Raw genomic sequence first — 19,340 nt, 5'->3', positions numbered from 1 at the left:
GATGAAATTCGACACAAATATGTTTAGTCTAAATATAAATCACTCCACGAAATTTTTCCGGATAGGTCCATAATTGGTCATAGCTCCCATATAAGGTCCACTTCCGAAAATCACTTAAACACATATATTTCATTGAATTCTAAAGCTGTTGGGATAACGTTTTGTGTACATTCAAATCATTTCATCAAATTTTTTACGGATCGGTCCATTATTGGTCATAGCAACTATATAAGGCCCACTTCCGAAAATCACTTATAAACACATATTTCATTGTCAAATAAAGCTATCGTGATAAAATTCGACATAAATATGTTTTGTCTTTATATGAGTCACTCTATGAAATTTTTTCCGGATAGGCCCATAATTGGTCATAGCTCCCATATAAGGTCCACTTCCGAAAATCACTTAAACACATATATTTCATTGAATTCTAAAGCTATAAGGATAAAATTCGACAAAAATACGTTTTGTGTACATTCAAATCATTTCACCAAATTTTTTACGGATCGGTCCATTATTGGTCATAGCTACCATATAAGGCCCACTTCCGAAAATCACTTATAAACACATATTTCATTGTCAAATAAAGCTATCGTGATAAAATTCGACATAAATATGTTTTGTCTTTATATGAGTCACTCTACGAATTTTTTTTCCGGATAGGCTCATAATTTGTCATAGCTCCCATATAAGGTCCACTTCCGAAAATCACTTAAGCGAATATATTTCATTAAATTCTAAAGCTATAAGGATAAAATTGGACTTGAATATGTTTTGTGTACATATAAATCATTCTACCACTTTTTCCCCGGATCGGTTCATTATTGGTCATAGCTCATATATAAGTCCCACTTCCGAAAATTACTTAAACGCACATATTTCATTGTCAAATGAAGTTATCTGGATAAAATTCGACACAAATGTGTTTTGTCTTTATATGAATCACTCTACGAAATTTTTTCCGGATAGGCTCCAGTAGAGTAGTACGACTTGAATATGTTTTGTGAGCATATAAATCATTCTACCAAATTTTTTCCGGATTGTTCCATATATGGTAATAGCTCCTTCAAAAAAAATCACTTAAACGCACATATTTCATAATCAAATAAAGATATCTTGATAAAATTCGACACAAATATGTTTTGTGTAGTAAGGACATAGCTCCTATACATACAAAGTCCACTTCCGAAAATCACCTAAACGCACATATTTCATTAATTAATAAATCTATTGTAGTAAAATTCGACTTGAATTTTTTTTGGCATACAAATCATTATACGAAATTTTTTCTTTATCGGCTGATAATTGGTCACAACTCTCATATAAGGACCATTTACGAAAATTACTCAAATGCACATTAACAATCAAAGTTATCGGGATAAAATTCGACAAAATGTGTATTTTGTATATATAAATCATTCTACGGATTTTTTCTTCCGGAGCGGTCCATAGGTTGTCTTAGCTCCCATATAAGGTATACTTCTGAAAATCTCTTAATACCACTTAATTCGTAATTAAATGTTTATATCCGGATAAAATTCAAAATGAGTATGTTCTGTGTACAGATAAATCATTATATTAAAATGTTTTCAAACTGGCCTATTAATATACATTTTTCTCGACCTAATTAAAATTAGTTTGACATATGCATAAATGTTAGTACCCTCAATAAGGAAACAAAAATTTTGCCAAGTTATCTAAAAATTAGATAGTTAAATGGGTTTCAATAAAAAGTAGCTTGCTGGTGGAGGGTATTTAAGATTCGGCATAGCCGAATATAGCACTCTAACTTGTTTACGTTCAATATCACTTGAATAAATTCGCATTCATTTGTTTAGCATCGAAATTACTATTTGTAGTTTAGTATTTTTAGTTTCATTTTTTTAGCTTCGAAATTACTATTTGAAAAAAAGTACTATAAAATACCTCTTATTTAATAAAAAATTTTATGTTTTTTGTGTTCAATATTATAGACAATTCTAAAAATATATTTTGAAGAATGAAAAAGTACCAAAAGTCCCTTTCAGTAGATTCTCATTCACTAAGGTCCCTATATTTTAAATTTTATATTTCTATGTTCAATATCGTAAAAATATCAAAACGTACCATCGGAATAACAAAAAGTACAAAAATCTATCTCAATAAATTCTCACTTAATAAGGATGTGTTCCGGTTAACCATTATAGAGAAACCAAAAGGTACCATTTGAAGAATGACCATGTATGTTAAAATTCATGTTCCTAGGTTGAATATTTTAGAAAGTTCAAAGAGTACCATTTATGAGATAAAAAGTACTAAAAAGTTCTCTCTTAAAGAATCTTATTCAATGAGGACCGTGTATGTTTTAAAAATCATGTTAAAACATACAGATTATCATTTGAAGAAAGAAAAAGTACCAAAAGTGGAATAAATTCTACCTGAGTGGAAAGTACTAATAAAAAGATTACAATTTTTCCCTTTTCGCTTAGAAATATAATTTTTTGAGAATTAATTTTACAAAATGTTCCGTATTTAAATCTATATATCACAGATAAAATTCAAACGATTCAAATCTACATTCATTTGTTCCAGAAAAATTGTGCTTTCAAAAAGGTACCATACAATTTACTCGAATTTGGTCCTATTTAAGCCTTAGTACTCGAATTCCTAAATATACCAACAGCTTATTTTATGTGAGTAAATAAACTACTTTTTCAAATTTTATAAAAATAGGCTCAATGAGTTTGAATTAAATTAAATTTCCGTTTTTCCCCTTTTTGGTACTTTTTTTCCCAGTGAAATAGCAAACATTTTGTATCAATAAATATTACAGAATTAGTCCGTAATAAATCAAAAAAGTTTCTTAATGTGCCCAAAAAGGGCTGATTTTTAAAAAAGTACGAAACAGGTGTCTCCTAATTTTGGGAGATATATTCAAAATATTTACAAAAATGTTATTTTGTTTATTAGTTAAAAAATTATAAGGGTCAAAAAAGGTCCCTAATCACCTTTGTTGCACATTTTCACCCCTTAAAAGTACGAATTTCATAGAAGTACCAGATACCCATCTGCTTATTTTAAGAGTAGATACAGGTGCATTTAAAAATTTCTTGTATCACTAATATTGGATAATATAATTAAGAAAACCTGTTTTACCCGTTTTTCCCCTTTTTTACCCCTAAATGTACAAATTTCCAAAAATCCCTCCTTAGTGGATCTACATAACCAAAAACACATCTACTGTCAAAATTTAATGACTATGTTCAGCCGTTTGGGCTGTGCGATGATGAATCAGTCAGTCAGTAACGCTACTCTTTTATATATATAGATTTATATTTTTTAAATTTGGTTTTGATATTTTATATTAAAATAAAAAACAAAATTATTAAAGAATATAAAAAACATGCGTTTTATTACATTAAAAAAGCATTATTAAAAGGGGTTTAGTAAAGTATAAATATAATATATTCAATAATGCCTTATATAGGAGCATTAATGAAGCACATACATAAAGCACAGATCTAATAAACTATAAAATACATGATATAAGTGCAACTAGTTGCTATTAAATAAACGCTTTTTGGATTCAAAACCTATTGCTTCTAAGTGACTCATCTCAAACAAAAATCATGTACTTTTAATGCGCACCAGTAAGTGATTTCTGATTTAGTCTCCCTTACAAAATTGCTTCCAGGCAAGCAGTATTTTTTGCTGGGCTATTGTGATTTCAACAGACAGACGGACGGACATGGGTAGATCGTCTTAGAATTTAATAAGAACCCAGAATATATATACTTTTATGGGTCTATGACCAATATTTCGATGTGTTTCAAAGGGAATGACAAAATCAATATACCCCCATCTTTTTTGATGGTGGGTATAAAAAATCGTAAAAAATACGGGTTAAGATATTTTCAAATGAAATAAGTACCCATTAGTAAACATTATAAGGAATATCAGCGCATGTTAAAATAGTTATCGCAAATTTCATATTTCAGAAAAAAATAATTTTAATTTTTATATGGTGGTGGAATCAGTGGTGATAGAGGGTATATATAACTTTGTTATTCCGTGTGTAACACCAAGAAATATTCATCTGAGACCCCGTCTGTCTGTCTGTATAAAATATTCTCAGGTTAACACAAAGCAACAAATTTAACGGAATTCACCCAAAATATTTATTATTGTCCTAGGCAGTTTGGTATTGAAAATGAGCAAAATCGGTTCACAACGGGAAAAGTTATGAATCAAAATTTAAAACAACTCCGAAAAAAATAAGCATTTTTTACACATTCTGATGTAATTTTCACGAAAACTATATAATATAATTGCATGAAAATCATCATATAAAAGTACAAATTCCCGGAAAATGAGTTTATTGTTTGTAGAAGTCCGGTCAGGCCGCATTGAGGACGATTTGATCGATCTCCATGACGATCTTATCGACTTTGACGACGCCCTTACCGACCTTGACTGAAGGTCTCCGAACACTTCCTAAACGTCACTTTTTAGGAAAAAAAACAAAAAAACATAAATAAAACAAGTAAGAAATTATAGTCGGGCGAGGCCGACCATATAATACCCTACACCTTTGACAAAAATATAATGTGATTTAGTTGCCATAATAAAGCATTTAAGTTGAATTGTACCTTGGAATTCGTGGGGGTCATCAAGTCTTGTATACAACGTGGTTATTGCAGCTTTTTGTCGTGCCATTTGTGCCAAATTTTATTGAATTATCTCCAAAATTGCGACCTGTAGTTTCATTACAAGTTTTAAAAGCCCTATTCGGGGGTTCAGTTGTATGGGGGCTAGGTGAAATAATGGACCGATGGTAACCATTTTCAATAGGCTTCGTCTACGGTACCATAAAAGATCATGTGCCAAATTTCATTGAATTATCTCCAAAATTGCGACCTGTAGTTTGATTAAAAGTTTTAAAATCCCTATTGGGGGGTTCAGTTGTATGGGGGCTAGGTGAAATAATGGACCGATCTTAACCATTTCCCAGGCTTCGTCCCTGGGACAATAGAAGATCATGTACAAAATTTCATTGAATTATCTTCAAAATTGCGACCTGTAGTTTGATTACAAGGTTTACATGGACGGACAGACGGACGGACATAGCTAAATCGACTCAGAAAATGATTCTGAGCCGATTGGTATACTTTAAGGGTATAGGACTAATATTATTGTGCGTTACAAATATCAGCACAACCCAATATACCCACCCCACTAAAGTGGTGTAGGGCATAAAAACGCACTCCCGGTTTTAGTATGTGAAAAAAATAAAACAAACAAAAAAGTGTTTAAATTATCATCACCCAACAAGTACAAATAAAATTCCCTTTTTTATTTGTGTGCATTGTGCCATTCTGTTATTGAACAACTTTGTTAATTTCTTAACAAAGTAAAAACAAAAAGCAACAAATCTCCAAAATAAGAGTTGAAATTTGTTTATGGTCCTTTTTGAACCACAGTGAAAGTGCTAAATTAATTGAAAATTTATATAAAAAACAAGTAAGAGTGCTATATTCGGCTGAGCCGAATTTTATGTACCCTCCACCAGCTACTTTTATATTAAAACTTTTTTAATTTATCAAATATTTGATATAAGATTTCTCATGTCTTAAATAGAAATAACCCAAGATTTAAACAGCTAAATCTGTTACAATTGGAAGTTTTATTGAACATTACAAACGCCATTTTCTTTTATATTATTAAAGCGCCCTAAGATATGCTTTAGCGAAATTTAATAATTTGTGTGAAAGATTTATGGGGATATGACCAATTATAGGGATATGACCAATTATGGACCGATCGTAAAAAAATCTTTAAGTAACATTTCTGTATATAGAAGCTAAATTACAGTCAAATGTTGTATCTACAGTTAATCTCAAAAATAAGTATACAGAAATACTGACAATTGGTTTTATTTAAAAAAGGATATTATTTTTTCAAAAATCAAAAAAGTAACATATTTATTTATTAAAAACAATTATGATAATTATTATTCACTACTTTTTTCCGGGTTATTTTGGTTACTTGAGTTCTCATTTAAGGTGTAGTTAAATAGGTACAAAATTTACGCCACAAAAGTAAGTATACAGATAATTTCAATATGTATTTGGCTTAATGATATTAACAAAATTCATGAAAATTTTACCTGTTTGAATGTAATTATTTTATAATAAAATATTCTGTACACTATAACATGGAAAAAATTCACTTTTTGTTCCGAAAAATTGAAATTTTTGGTAATTGATCTGAATATTATTTATAGGAGCATTTTTTCCTATTTAAGAACATTAAACCCCCGGAGTTTTGGATCGGGTATTCAATAATATCCCTCGTTTGTTCATTATGATGCATTGGAAGACGATATTTTAACTTTTAAATTAATTGTTTCTTTACAATAATTACAATCCATTGCGGATCATTGCCGTTTTTAACATAGTATAGCGTACATATACGATATTTAACGGCGATTTCCTAAACTTATGTCTTAAAATGCGATATTAATAATATTTGCACTAGTATCCATTAATTAAACAAGTTTTTTGGTTCCAATCATCCATTACACACTCCTAAATACTACCAATAATCGTCAAATGGTGACCATGTCCAAAATAGTAAGATTTTTATATTAAATCAGGCTCAATTGGTGGTATGAATACGAATTGAACAATTTTGAACACGGATACATCTTAATTTGTTGCTAGAACAAATAAAATGTCCGATCCATAAAACATGGTTATTGTATCGAGTATATCAAGATATGATTGGTAGAATTATTGTATGCTTTGGAAATCGGAGTATTTGGAAAACCTGTTTAAATTAAAGAAAATTATCCAAATTTTAAAGTTTATGTTGTAAGTCTTAAGAAATCGGAGTTAAATTTCGGGTTTTTAAGAACGTACTGTGTCAAAATGGCCAAATCCATGCATATAACATTAATTTCGAAATAACAACTCTTTTCAAAAGTTAAAAATTCTATTTCCAATGCATCATTTGGAGGGTTCAATGATCCACAATCCGGGGTCTAAAGTGGAAAAAAATCGTAGAAATGAGAAAAAACTGTTTCTACTAATTAATTCCGGAGCCAATCGGCCCAAATTTCAAGATTTCGGAACTAAAAGTAGATTTTTTCCAAGTTATTGTGTAAAAAATATTTTATTAAATAGTAATTATATTAATACAAGTAAAATTTTCATAAATTTTGTTAATATCATTAAACCAAATATATACTGAAATGATCTGTATGCTTACTTTTGTGACGTAAATTTTGCACCTTTTTAACTTTAGCTTAAATGAGAACCCAATGAACCAAAATATGAAGAAAAAAAGTAGTGAATAATAATTATCATAATTGTTTTTAATAAATAAATGTGTTACTTTCTTGTTTTTTGAAAAAATAATATGTTTTTTTAAATAAAACCAATCGTCAGTATTTCTGTATACTTATTTTTGTGATTAACTGTATATCGTAATTTAGTAATAAGTAATTTTAGCCAAATTTTGTTCTATATCGTAATTTAGTAATAAGTAATGTTTGTACAAGTGATTTTAGGAAGGGAACCTTGCATAGGACCGACCGCACCATGTTATGGACCTATCGTGAAAAAAATCTTGAAATAGAATTTTTGTATACCAAACTAATATTGATGCCAAATTTTGTATCAATATCTTTATTTTGTAATGAGCACGGAAACCAAAATATGCAAATGCATGTTTTTTGTGGTGCGTCGTATGGACTCATGGATAAGGTATTTACACGTTTCAGACCAATTTAAGAATTTTGGCATCGATTTGTTAGAGCATATTTTGCATATTTTATCCATAAGAGCATGATTTGACTTTTTTAGCATATTTAAGGCATGTTTTCGAGTTTTTAGAGCATATTTTGCTCTTTTAGGGCATATTTTGATGTTTTCGCTTTTTTTTCGTTTTTGTACATTTTTAATTTTCTTTTCAAAACTTTATTTAAAAAAATAAAATTTTATTTTTTTTTAATTTTTTATCCTATTTTACAATTTTGAAATAAAAAAATTTCGTTTTTAGAACTTGAAAACTGAAAAAATACATTACTCTCATGAAAACCAATGTTATAGTTTTTTATTCAATAAAGCATTACATTTTAAAACATAAAACCGATTACTTTTGATTTCATGAGACCAATAAATTTTTATAGTTTAAAAAACTAATTATTGGAATTTATGACAACACCGATTAAAATGTCAGTTTAAAAGCTATGAATACAATTGGAAGAAATGTGTCAAACTTTGTTGTTTGAAATATGTTTTTTGGGGACCAAATGGTTTCATGTTATTTATTGGTTATCTGAACGTACAACGGAATTCTATTAAACTGGTTCTTCAAACTATGAGATGAAACATTTATAAAAAAAATCTTGTAGGATATAGAATATGACATTAAACATTTATTATTTCATTACGATATCAGTCTTTTTGAGCTTTTCAATGTTAAAAAATAATTAAAAATTTTATTTTTGGAGCATATATTTTAAATTTTAAGAGCATATTTTGAGTTTTTTACAGCATATTTAATGCGCTTAAAACACTTTTTTTAGAGCATGTTTTCGGTTTCCCTGGTAATGAGTAATGGGCGTTTAAGACCTTGTATGGGAGCTATGACCAATTATGTATATAAAGACAAAATTTTAAAATTCTGTATCTTAAAACCGATCGTAAAACAGTTTTATAGTGTAATTTATGTATATAAGAGCAATATTTGTGCTAAATGTATGGATATCAATATTTTGAAATGAGTTATGTGCGTTTAAGTGATTTTCGGGAGAGAACCTTGCATGGGAGCTATGACCAAGGATGGACCGATCGGAAAAAAATTTTACAGTAATATTTATGTGCATATGAGCAATACTTGTACTTGTAGATTTTCAGTTGTAAAATTTTGTGAAGATATCAACATTCTGACGGAAGTTATTAACAAAAAACTCATTTTCCGGGAATATGTACTTTTGTATGGGATGTATATGAAATTATGGACCGATTCTGGCAATTTTCAACAGGAATCAGGATCTTGTGTAGAAACGAATGTATGATGACTTTCATGAAATTATTATTATCATGAAATTATAATTTTCGAGAAAATTACATCAAAATATATACAAAATGCTTATTTTTTCGGAGTTGTTTTAAATTTTGATTCATAACTTTTTCCGATGTGAACCGCTTTTGCTCATTTTTAATACCAAACTGTACCGGATGATAATGAATATTTTTGCTGATTTTCGTTACTTTCCATTGCTTCGTTTTAAAGTGAGCGTGTTTTACACAGACGGACAGACGGACAAAGCTAAATCGACTCAGAATTTCATAAGGACCCAGAATATATATACTTTGTTGGCTCTCAGATGAATATTTCTTGGTGTTACACGCGGAATGACAAACTTATATATACCCTCTATCACCACTGATGGTGGTGATAAAATTCGACACATTCCCATATAAGGTCCACTTCCGAAAATCACTTACACGCATATATTTCATTGAATTCTGAAGCTATAGGAATAAAATTCGACTTGAATAAGTTTTGTGTACATACAAATCATTTTACCACTTTTTTCTCGGATCGGTCCATTATTGGTCATAGGTCCCATATAAGGTCCACTTCTGAGAATCTCTTAAACGCACATATTTCATTATCAAATAAAGTTATCTTGAGAAAATTCGACACTTATATGTTTTGTCTTTACATAAATCACTCTACGAAAATTTTTTCCGGATAGGCCCTTAATTGCTCATATATAAAGTCCACTTCCTAAAATCACCTAAACGCACATATTTCATTGATTAATAAAGCTATTGGAGTAAAATTAGACTTGATCTTTTTCTGCATATAAATCATTATACGAAATTGTTTCCTGATCGGTGCATAATTGGTCACAACTCCCATATAAGGACCATTTCTGAAAATTACTTAAACGCACATTTTATACATATGTATACAATTAAAATTCGACATAAGTATGTTCTGTGTATAGATAAATCATTCAAAATTTTTCTGGACCTAATCAAAATTAGTTCGACAAAAATTTTGGCGAGTTATCTAAAAATTAGATAGTTAGATGGGTTTCAATAAAAAGTAGCTTGCTGGTGGAGGGTATTTAAGATTCGGCATAGCCGAATATAGCACTCTAACTTGTTATATACACAGTTCATTTTATTTAGTGCAAGAACTAGTGATTTTTATTGTTTTGTTTCCATCAAAACATTGTTGAATATTGCACATTCATACTTACTAATATTTACAATAAGGGTTTTCATTTAAACGCTTAAGTTTCCCATTTGTGCAACTGCGCAAGTTTATTCGACTTGTTTCATGAAACCCCTTTTCAAAATCTGTTCAATTACAATATTTATAAACATTTTAAAACAATGTCAAACGAAATCAAAAAATAAAAAATTAATTATTTTAACAACAAATTGTACAAAATATGTTTAAAATGTGAATATTCAAGTCCATAAATTCAAAAGTGAACAATAGTGAAGGGATTTATTAAATGCACGATGAGTTTGCTCAAGTTTGCCAGTCTAAATAGTCGCTCAAACTTATAAGGGTTGTGCAAATCAATTTCTATACAATTCAATTGCGAGAATGGAAACATGCACAGGCTGCACAGTTTACGAGGGTTTTGAACGTTTAGATGAAAACCCTTAATATTACTATTTAAAAATATTAAAGTAAATTTGGTGGTGGTATTTTGTTTATTTTATCCCTTAAAATAACAAAATATATTCTCTTTTTTTATACGCTATACCGTAGCTATAACAAAAGAAAGTAAAAAACAAGTTAAAGTGCTATATTCCGCTGAGCTAAATCTTGAATACCCTCCACCAGCTACTTTTATATTAATAATCTTTTAGGTAATCAAATATTTGTGGAAATAGGGTTTCTCATCTTTTCTCATAGAAAAGCAAAGATTTAAATATTTTAAATCTGCATGTTTTTTTCGGAGCATTATAAACACGATTTTATATATATTAATATAGCGCCTTAAAATATGCTTTAAAAATATTTAATAACTTCCAGGTATACATGTGTGTGAAATATTTAATGAAATTTAGATATGTGTACTGTTGTTCAGAAATTGTTTATACTAAATTAATTTTACTAAAACATTAAGATTAATTATATACGGTTAAAGTGTTTTTACTGTAGATCAGTCAAGAGCAGAATTGCGATTCGAATGCTCGCGTGTATAGGTCTGAAAATTCTGCTGACGTTTCGTTTGCACACGTACACAATAAGCTTGCGTGTATTGGTGTGTCTGTGTTTAAGTGAAATGAAAACTTGGTTGTTGTTTTTTTGTTGCGAAATTTTTTAATGCATCCCCTACAAACATTTTCTATTGCGGAAGTTACCCGTGCGAAACTTCCTGCTAAAAGCTCGCCAGCGATGTTGCGGAAGTATAAGAATTCTTGTCACCAGTCGGGAAGAACTGATGCCGAGCCGGAGAACGTCTAAGAGTAACGTGGAAGATTCTTCTGGAAGACCAGCAGAAGAAACTTCTAGATGACTCTTGGAAGTAAGGTATTGCCAAAGTCTCTTCTAGATGTGACTAGGAAGTCACTTCTTGAAGTGACTACTTAGTATCATCTAGAAGTGTTCCTATCTTATCTTCTAGAAGATGAGTTTTCTCTTCTTCTATGTGTATACTCACCAAGATAAAATCTATAAAAATAAATATAAATAAAATGAAATTTTATAGTTTTTATCGAAATAATTGAAATTAAAATAGTAGAAAAAATAATTAATTTAAGAACTAATCTAAAAAAGTAATATATGTACATTAGACCGACTCACAAAAAATGGTGCTTGAGTTACCCCCTCAAAATATTCGCTGTTATGTAATATGATGTTACCCAAAATATTTTCGGTTAAGTGTTGTCCATTCGCGAGCTGGACAGCTTTTAAGAAAATATCGTATGGGAACACGATTCTTCAGGTTAAATTCAATATTTTACCCAGTTTCAAAAAATCTTTGTTATGTTTTATAATGGTTCCCAAAATGTTTCTAGTATATCGATGGCCGTTCGTGAGCTGAACCGGTTACAAAAAAGTCCCTTTTTAGTTATTTTTTTTTAATTATACAGCATTTCTTAAACAATACATACAGTATGTGGTATCATTTGAAAGGTTTGAAGCCAAGTCTAGTGGTGCGCAAAATTTGCAAAATTGTGCATACATTTTAATTTTCTTAGTGAAACACCTAACAATTTTAAATATTTTGGAATATGCAATTATAAGCAGACGGTTATTTATGAGTAATACATCATTGGACGCGGCTTTAAAATACATTTTTAACGATACCCCGTATTGGATATTTTGTTTCAAAACAAACAAAAATTAAAACAAGTAAGAGTGCTATATTCGGCTGTGCCGAATCTTATATACCCTTCACCATAGTGTATTTAATATCAATTTCATAAAATTTGTATTTATTTCATTTTCCCGACTATATCATTATTATAGCAATAGCAAAACAAAACGAACAACTACAGAGCTAAACGTAATAACCACACAAAAAACAAAATACACAATGCAGTAAAACCAACAGCATCCAAACATACGAAACTGAATACATCAAGAAACAAAAACAATATACACAACGCAATGAAACCAACAGACATCCAAACATACGAAACTGAATGCACCAAGAAACAAAAACAATATACAGAAGGCAATGAAACACACAGCCATCCAAACATATGAATCGAAATACTGAATTAATAAGCAGTGCTGTAGTTGTTGCTTATATCAAAGCATGAAAAAATTGTCTTTTTTATGAAATTTTCAGAGGTTGTCTCGGATTTTTGCTCATATCTCCGGTATTTATATCAAAACATACGAAACGAAATTCTCAAAAAAAAAACAAAAACAAAATACACAACGCAATGAAACCAACAGGCATCCAAACATACGAAACTGAATACACCAAGAAACAAAAACAATATACACAAGGCAATGAAACACACAGCCATCCAAACATATGAAACGAAATACTCAATGAATAAGCAGTGCTGTTGTTGTTGCTTATATCAAAGCATGAAAAAAATTTTCTTTTTTATGAAATTTTCAGAGGTTCCCAGCGGTAAATGAAACAAAGTACTTAGATAATATTCGATGACGTCAGTATGACGTTCTAAGCGAGCAAGCTAAGTACTTAGAGTGCAATATATGCGTAATCCAACATATCATGCACTTTAATTATAACATAGATTACGATTTAAGCAGAGAGTTAGCTGCCTTTTTCATGTTGTTTTTTGTTTTTATTTCTTTAAAAAAAAAACTTAACTAAAGTACCGTTTTATTTTTCTTTTGTATACTACATGAAAAGAAGAATCTTTTTGTTTCAGTTTAAAGTTGATCTTTTGTAAGTGACGTTGTGTTTTGTTAAAAAAGTTATTTTATTGTAAAAATTTAAAATAATTGTGGTGATCTAAATGGCAGAAACGGACTTAAAAATTGGGGTAAATTTACTTCATATATTCTAGTTTTAATACTGACAATTTCCTCTTGATTATTTACAGGATTTCTAAAGGAAGATGACCGAAAGTTTCAAAAGAAAATTAAGATTCATTTATCTTCGTTAAAATTGTTTAATTATATTTTTATTGAATTAACTATAATACATGTTTATTATTTGATGATCATTTTTAAATAAACTTGCATAATTTTAAAATAAATATAAAAAGTATATATTTTTTCTTATATATATTTCTTATAAATGCAAATAGGATTGTAATCTATATACATTACATTCTTATTTGCAAGCGTTTATAGGCGTCTCATTAACTTCGCTTAGAACTCCACACATTATGTAAGTGAAATTTTAATTTGTCTTAATGATATTGTGGCTTACATTCTAAGCGAGAGCACATCGATGAGGCAGCCTAGGACACTTTTATGTTAAATCTAAGTGGAAGAATAAGTGAAAGCATCACCACTGACTGCCACGAAATATCACTTAGATAAGCGAGTACATAATGTGTATTTTTACCGCTGGGTTGTCTCGGATTTTTGCTCATATCTCCGGTATTTATGGACCGATTTTGCTGATTTTAAATAGCGATCTTCTCGAAAGCATGTCTAACAGAATCATTGAAGATTCGGATCTCGCCGACATCTGGAGTCCTCTAAAAACTGATTTCAACAAACACACAGACGGACAGACAGACGGACATAGCTTAATCAACTCCGCTACCTATAAGGATCCAGAATATATATACTTTATGGGATCGGAAAATTATATTATAGAAATTACGAACGGAATGACAAACTTATATATACCCTTCTCACGAAGGTGAAGGGTATAAAAAAGTAATTCCAAAAAACGTTTCTTTAATTTGGTCCAGCTCACGAGCGGTCATCGCTAGACTTAAAATATTTTGGGAATCATCATAAAACAAAGCAAGGTAAATTTTGAGAGGGGTAACAAAAACACGTTTTTGCTTTCCATACAGAGTGAGTCGGTCTAATGTACATATGTATCAAAAATTTAGAATTATTACCTTATAAGATAATTTTCAGGAAATCTGTATAAATATTCCAACTGTTGACTGGTATACTTCCAAACATTGTAAAATGTTGGACTCTAAAATAATTGTGTAGTTCTTCATAAATTTTATGATCGATCCATCAAATTGTAAGAGTTATATTTTGGAACGCATTAATCCTTCAACGAAATAAACAGAAATAATGTTATAATTAATATTGAATATACATACTTTTGTATTTATTGTAATTACCTGTTATACTTTAGGAAGCAATAAAAATAGGATTCTCTTATGATCAATACATTTCCCAACAAAGTTTAATCGGTCAGATCCATTTTTTACATTTTCTCTAAATAATCGACATTTTTAATGTAACCGCGTGATGAAATAAGACATATATAACTTACCAGATCCCTTTTTATACCCTCCACCACCATCAGTGGTGATTGAGGGTATATATAACTTTGTCATTCCGTGTGTAACACCAAGAAATATTCATCTGAGACCGTCCGTCCGTCTGTCTGTCAGTATAAAACATTATTATTCTCACGTTAACACGAAGCAACAAAAATTAACGAAATTCACCCCAAAATATTTATTATTGTCCTAGGCAGTTTATTATTGAAAATAAGTAAAATCGGTTCACACCGGGAAAAGTTATGAATCAAAATTTGAAACAACCTCGAAAAAATAAGCATTTTTTACACATTCTGATGTAATTTTCTCGAAAACTATGCAAGATAATTCCATGAAAATCACCATACATTCGTTTCTACACAAGAGCTTGACTCCTGCTGAAAATTGCCAGAATATTCCCGGAAAATGGGTTTTTTGTTAATAACTTCCGTCACAATGCCGAAATCTTTACAAAATTTTACAGATTAAAATCTTATGTGAATAGAATTCATTCAGAGAAAAAATTGTCTGGATCGGTCGATAATTGGACATAGCTCCCATACAAGGTCCCCTCCCGAAAATAACTTAAACGCAAATAATTCATTACTAAATTAAGATATCCACATATGCACGAAAATATTACTGTGAATTTTTTTCCGATAGGTCCATAATTGGTCATAGCTCCCATACAAGGTCCCCTCCCGAAAATCACTTAAACGCACATAACTAGTTAGTAAATTAAGATATTTATATAAAGTTTAGCACAAGCATTGCTCATATACAGACAAATATTACTGTGAATTTGTTTTCCTATCGGTCCCTTTCAGAAAAACACTTAAAGACACATAACTCATTATCAAATAGTGATACCCATAAAACATTTGGCATAAATACTATTTTTATACACAGAAATGTTATTTGAACATTTTTTCATGATCGGTCCAACTTTGGTCATAGCTCCCATACAAGGTTCCCTCCCGAAAATCACTTAAACGCACATAACTCATTACAAAATATTGATATACATACATTTAGCAAAAATATTGCTCTTATACACATAAATTAAACTATAAAATTGTTTTACGATCGGTCCATATTTGGTCATAGCTCTAATACTAGGTCCAGAAAATCACTTAAATGCACAATATTCATTACCAAATAATGATATAGATACAGAATTTTGAAATTTTGTCTTTATATACATAATTGGTCATAGCTCCCATACAAGGTCCTTTTACGAAACTTAAACGCACATTACTCATTACCGAATAAAGCTATTGATAAAAAATTTGGCCTAAATATTAATTTTGTATACAAAAATTCTATTTCAAGATTTTTTCACGATCGGTTCATAACATGGGTGCGGTCGGTCCCATACAAGGTTCCCTTCAGAAAATCACTTACTTATTACTAAATATAGATACAAAATTTGACTGAAATATAGCTTTTATGAACAGAAAAATGACCTTGTATGGGAGCTAGGACCAATAATGTATATAAAGACAAAATTTCAAAATTCTGTATTTATATCATTATTTGGCAATGAATATTGTGCATTTAAGTGATTTTCGGGAGGTGACCTTGTATGGGAGCTGTGAGCAATTATTCACCGATCGGAAAAAACTTCCATACTAATATTTCTGTATATGTGAGCAATACTTGTATCAAATTTTATATGAATATCTTAATTTAGTAATGAGTTATGTGCGTTTAAGTGATTTTCGGAAGGGGAACTTGTAAGGGAGCTATGACATATTATGGACTGATCGGAAAAAAAATTCATAGTAATATTTCTATATGCACGCAGAGAAAAAACATGGTTCAAAATGGTTACTGCAACTATCCCATGTTTACTGTAACAATATATTGTTTTCAAAAACATATAATTGTTATTTTAATTAGATTTTAACAATATTTAAGTTACTGTAAACATTTTCATGTTCCAGGCAATTATAAATTTGAGTATATTTCACTGAATCATAATTATTTTTACAACAACTAAATACTGATAACAAGGAAAACATATTCTGTTATTAACAACCATTTAAACTTGCAAATAACCATAATATGTTATGTTATATAACCATTGTATGTTATGTTGTTATAAAAAACCATTATATGTTATGTTGTTATATGTCTGCTGATACATCAACAAATTAATACAACAACAAAACAACTTTTGCTCACAGAGATTACTTTTTCGTGTGTGTTTTTTACGCGACAATAAAATGAACAATTCTCATTTGGTTTATAGCATTAAATGTATAAGTATTTCAGTTTGCATAGAATAATGTAGTTATGTTTTTGTGAATCAAATTGAAATTTGCGAAGTGTGCTAAGTATTGTAAGTATGTATCTTTATTTATATATCTTTATTTATATATATATTTTTTTTTTACTTTTTTTAGAAACTGTAATTTTACTGCTTCAGTAAAATTTATTTTGATTTCGATACATAGTTTTGAACGAATTTTTGAACACATTGGATCATAATATGATCATGTATAACAATATTATTATGATAAATAGAAAAATATTATGATGAAATAATTTTAACGGTATTTAATCATAATATGATATTTTAAATTTGTTACAATAACGATATTATGTTAAGACTACAATCATAATTTTAACCATAATATGTTGCTCTTGGAACATGGTTACCACAACCATGTTTTTTCTCTGCGTGTGTGAGAGCTATACTTGTACCAAACTTTATATGGATACTAGCTAAAACCCGGCGTGCTTTGCTACTCCTGTCGATATAAAATAAAAAATTTTCAAAATATAATAATTTTATTAATATTTGTTTGTCACTATCCAAAACCATAAAGTAATAAGACAAATAAAGTTTGATATTTAAAGTATTTTATTAATTAATGATATTTATGTACATATATTATTTCTTAATAATTATTTCTTATTCCTATTCATTAGCATAAATTTACAAAATATTACAAAATTACTAAAATATAATTGACTTAATATTTACAATTAAAATTTTTCTTAATAATTATTTCCTATGCTAAAACCTTGGGATATACAATATTTTTCGTTTTCCTCTCAGGCGCGTAGATAAAGCTGACCATGTGAGAAGCATGGATTTTCGAGATTTATTCCACACACTTGCAGGGATTGACCCTGAAATTTGTTTATTGTCATCGCGAATCCCAAACGTATAGGAAATTGCAACCGTTTAATGTACCTCCAAATAAATTAGAATTACTTCTCATGTCCTTTAAAGTGCGATCAAGCACTTCTATGGATTTTTTGTGAGCCATGGTGCATTTATCCCACACTATTATTTTATATGTTTGCAGGATTTTACCCATTAAAGAATTTTTCTTAACATTACATGCATAATCTTCAGAAAATTGTGTTTTCAACGGTAATTTGAGTGCATAATGCGCAGTTCTGCCTCCATCTAAAAGTGTTGCTGCAATACCTGATGACGCAATGGCTAAGGCAATATTCTTTTGTGATCGAACTTTAGCTAAAATTAATGAGATGAGAAAGGTTTTTCCGGTTCTTCCTGGCGCATCAATGAAATAAAATCCTCCTTGTATGAAATAATTATTAAGAAATAATATATGTACATATATATCATTAATTAATAAAATACTTTAAATATCAAACTTTCTTTGTGTTATTACTTTATGGTTTTGGATAGTGACAAACAAATAAAAATAAAATTCTTATAAACAAAAAATGTATATCAATATATTAATAATATATTTTTTATTTTATATCGACAGGAGTAGCAAAGCACGCTGGGTTTTAGCTAGTTTTTATATATATATAAAAGATAGATAGATTCATATGGGAGGTGCCAAGCCCCGCTTATGAAAATCCGCCCATTTTACTCGCAAATATTCATAAGGATGTTAAAGGTCTTCGTGCAAAATTTTAAGATTATAACTCAAATAGTTTTCCAGATAAACGAATTTTGGTATTTAATTCCTATGGAAGATGCTACGCCCCCTATGGGTAGTCCGTCCTAAATATTCATGTCGATACTACAGTGGCTCCGAAAATTTGAGGACTCTAGCTGTTATATTTTCTCAGATATATTAATTTAAGTTTTTCTTTATATGGGAGGTGCCACGCCCACTGTAGCTATGCTGCCCATTTTGTCAACATGTGTTCATATGAATGCCAAGGTTGTTCATACAAAATTTGAGGACTCTAGCTGTTGCAATTTCTGAGATATGCGACTTTTAATACCTATTTTGTAGGTGGGCGTGGCATCTCGCCTACTTGAAATTCCAAAACAAAAGGTAGCCTATAGTTCCTTCCGGACATAGCTGAAGACACTCTGAAAATTTCAAGGAAATCAGTTCAGCCGTTTAGCTGTCTATAAAGCACAAACAAACAAACATACATACATACAAACACACATTCATTTTTATATATATAGATTTTAAT

This window comes from Lucilia sericata, unplaced genomic scaffold, assembly GCF_015586225.1.
Source record: "Lucilia sericata isolate MDLA Ls3-8-SP2 unplaced genomic scaffold, ASM1558622v1 Contig000300F_arrow, whole genome shotgun sequence".
Classification (NCBI taxonomy): domain Eukaryota; kingdom Metazoa; phylum Arthropoda; class Insecta; order Diptera; family Calliphoridae; genus Lucilia; species Lucilia sericata.
Note: the sequence above shows the minus strand (reverse complement) of the source record.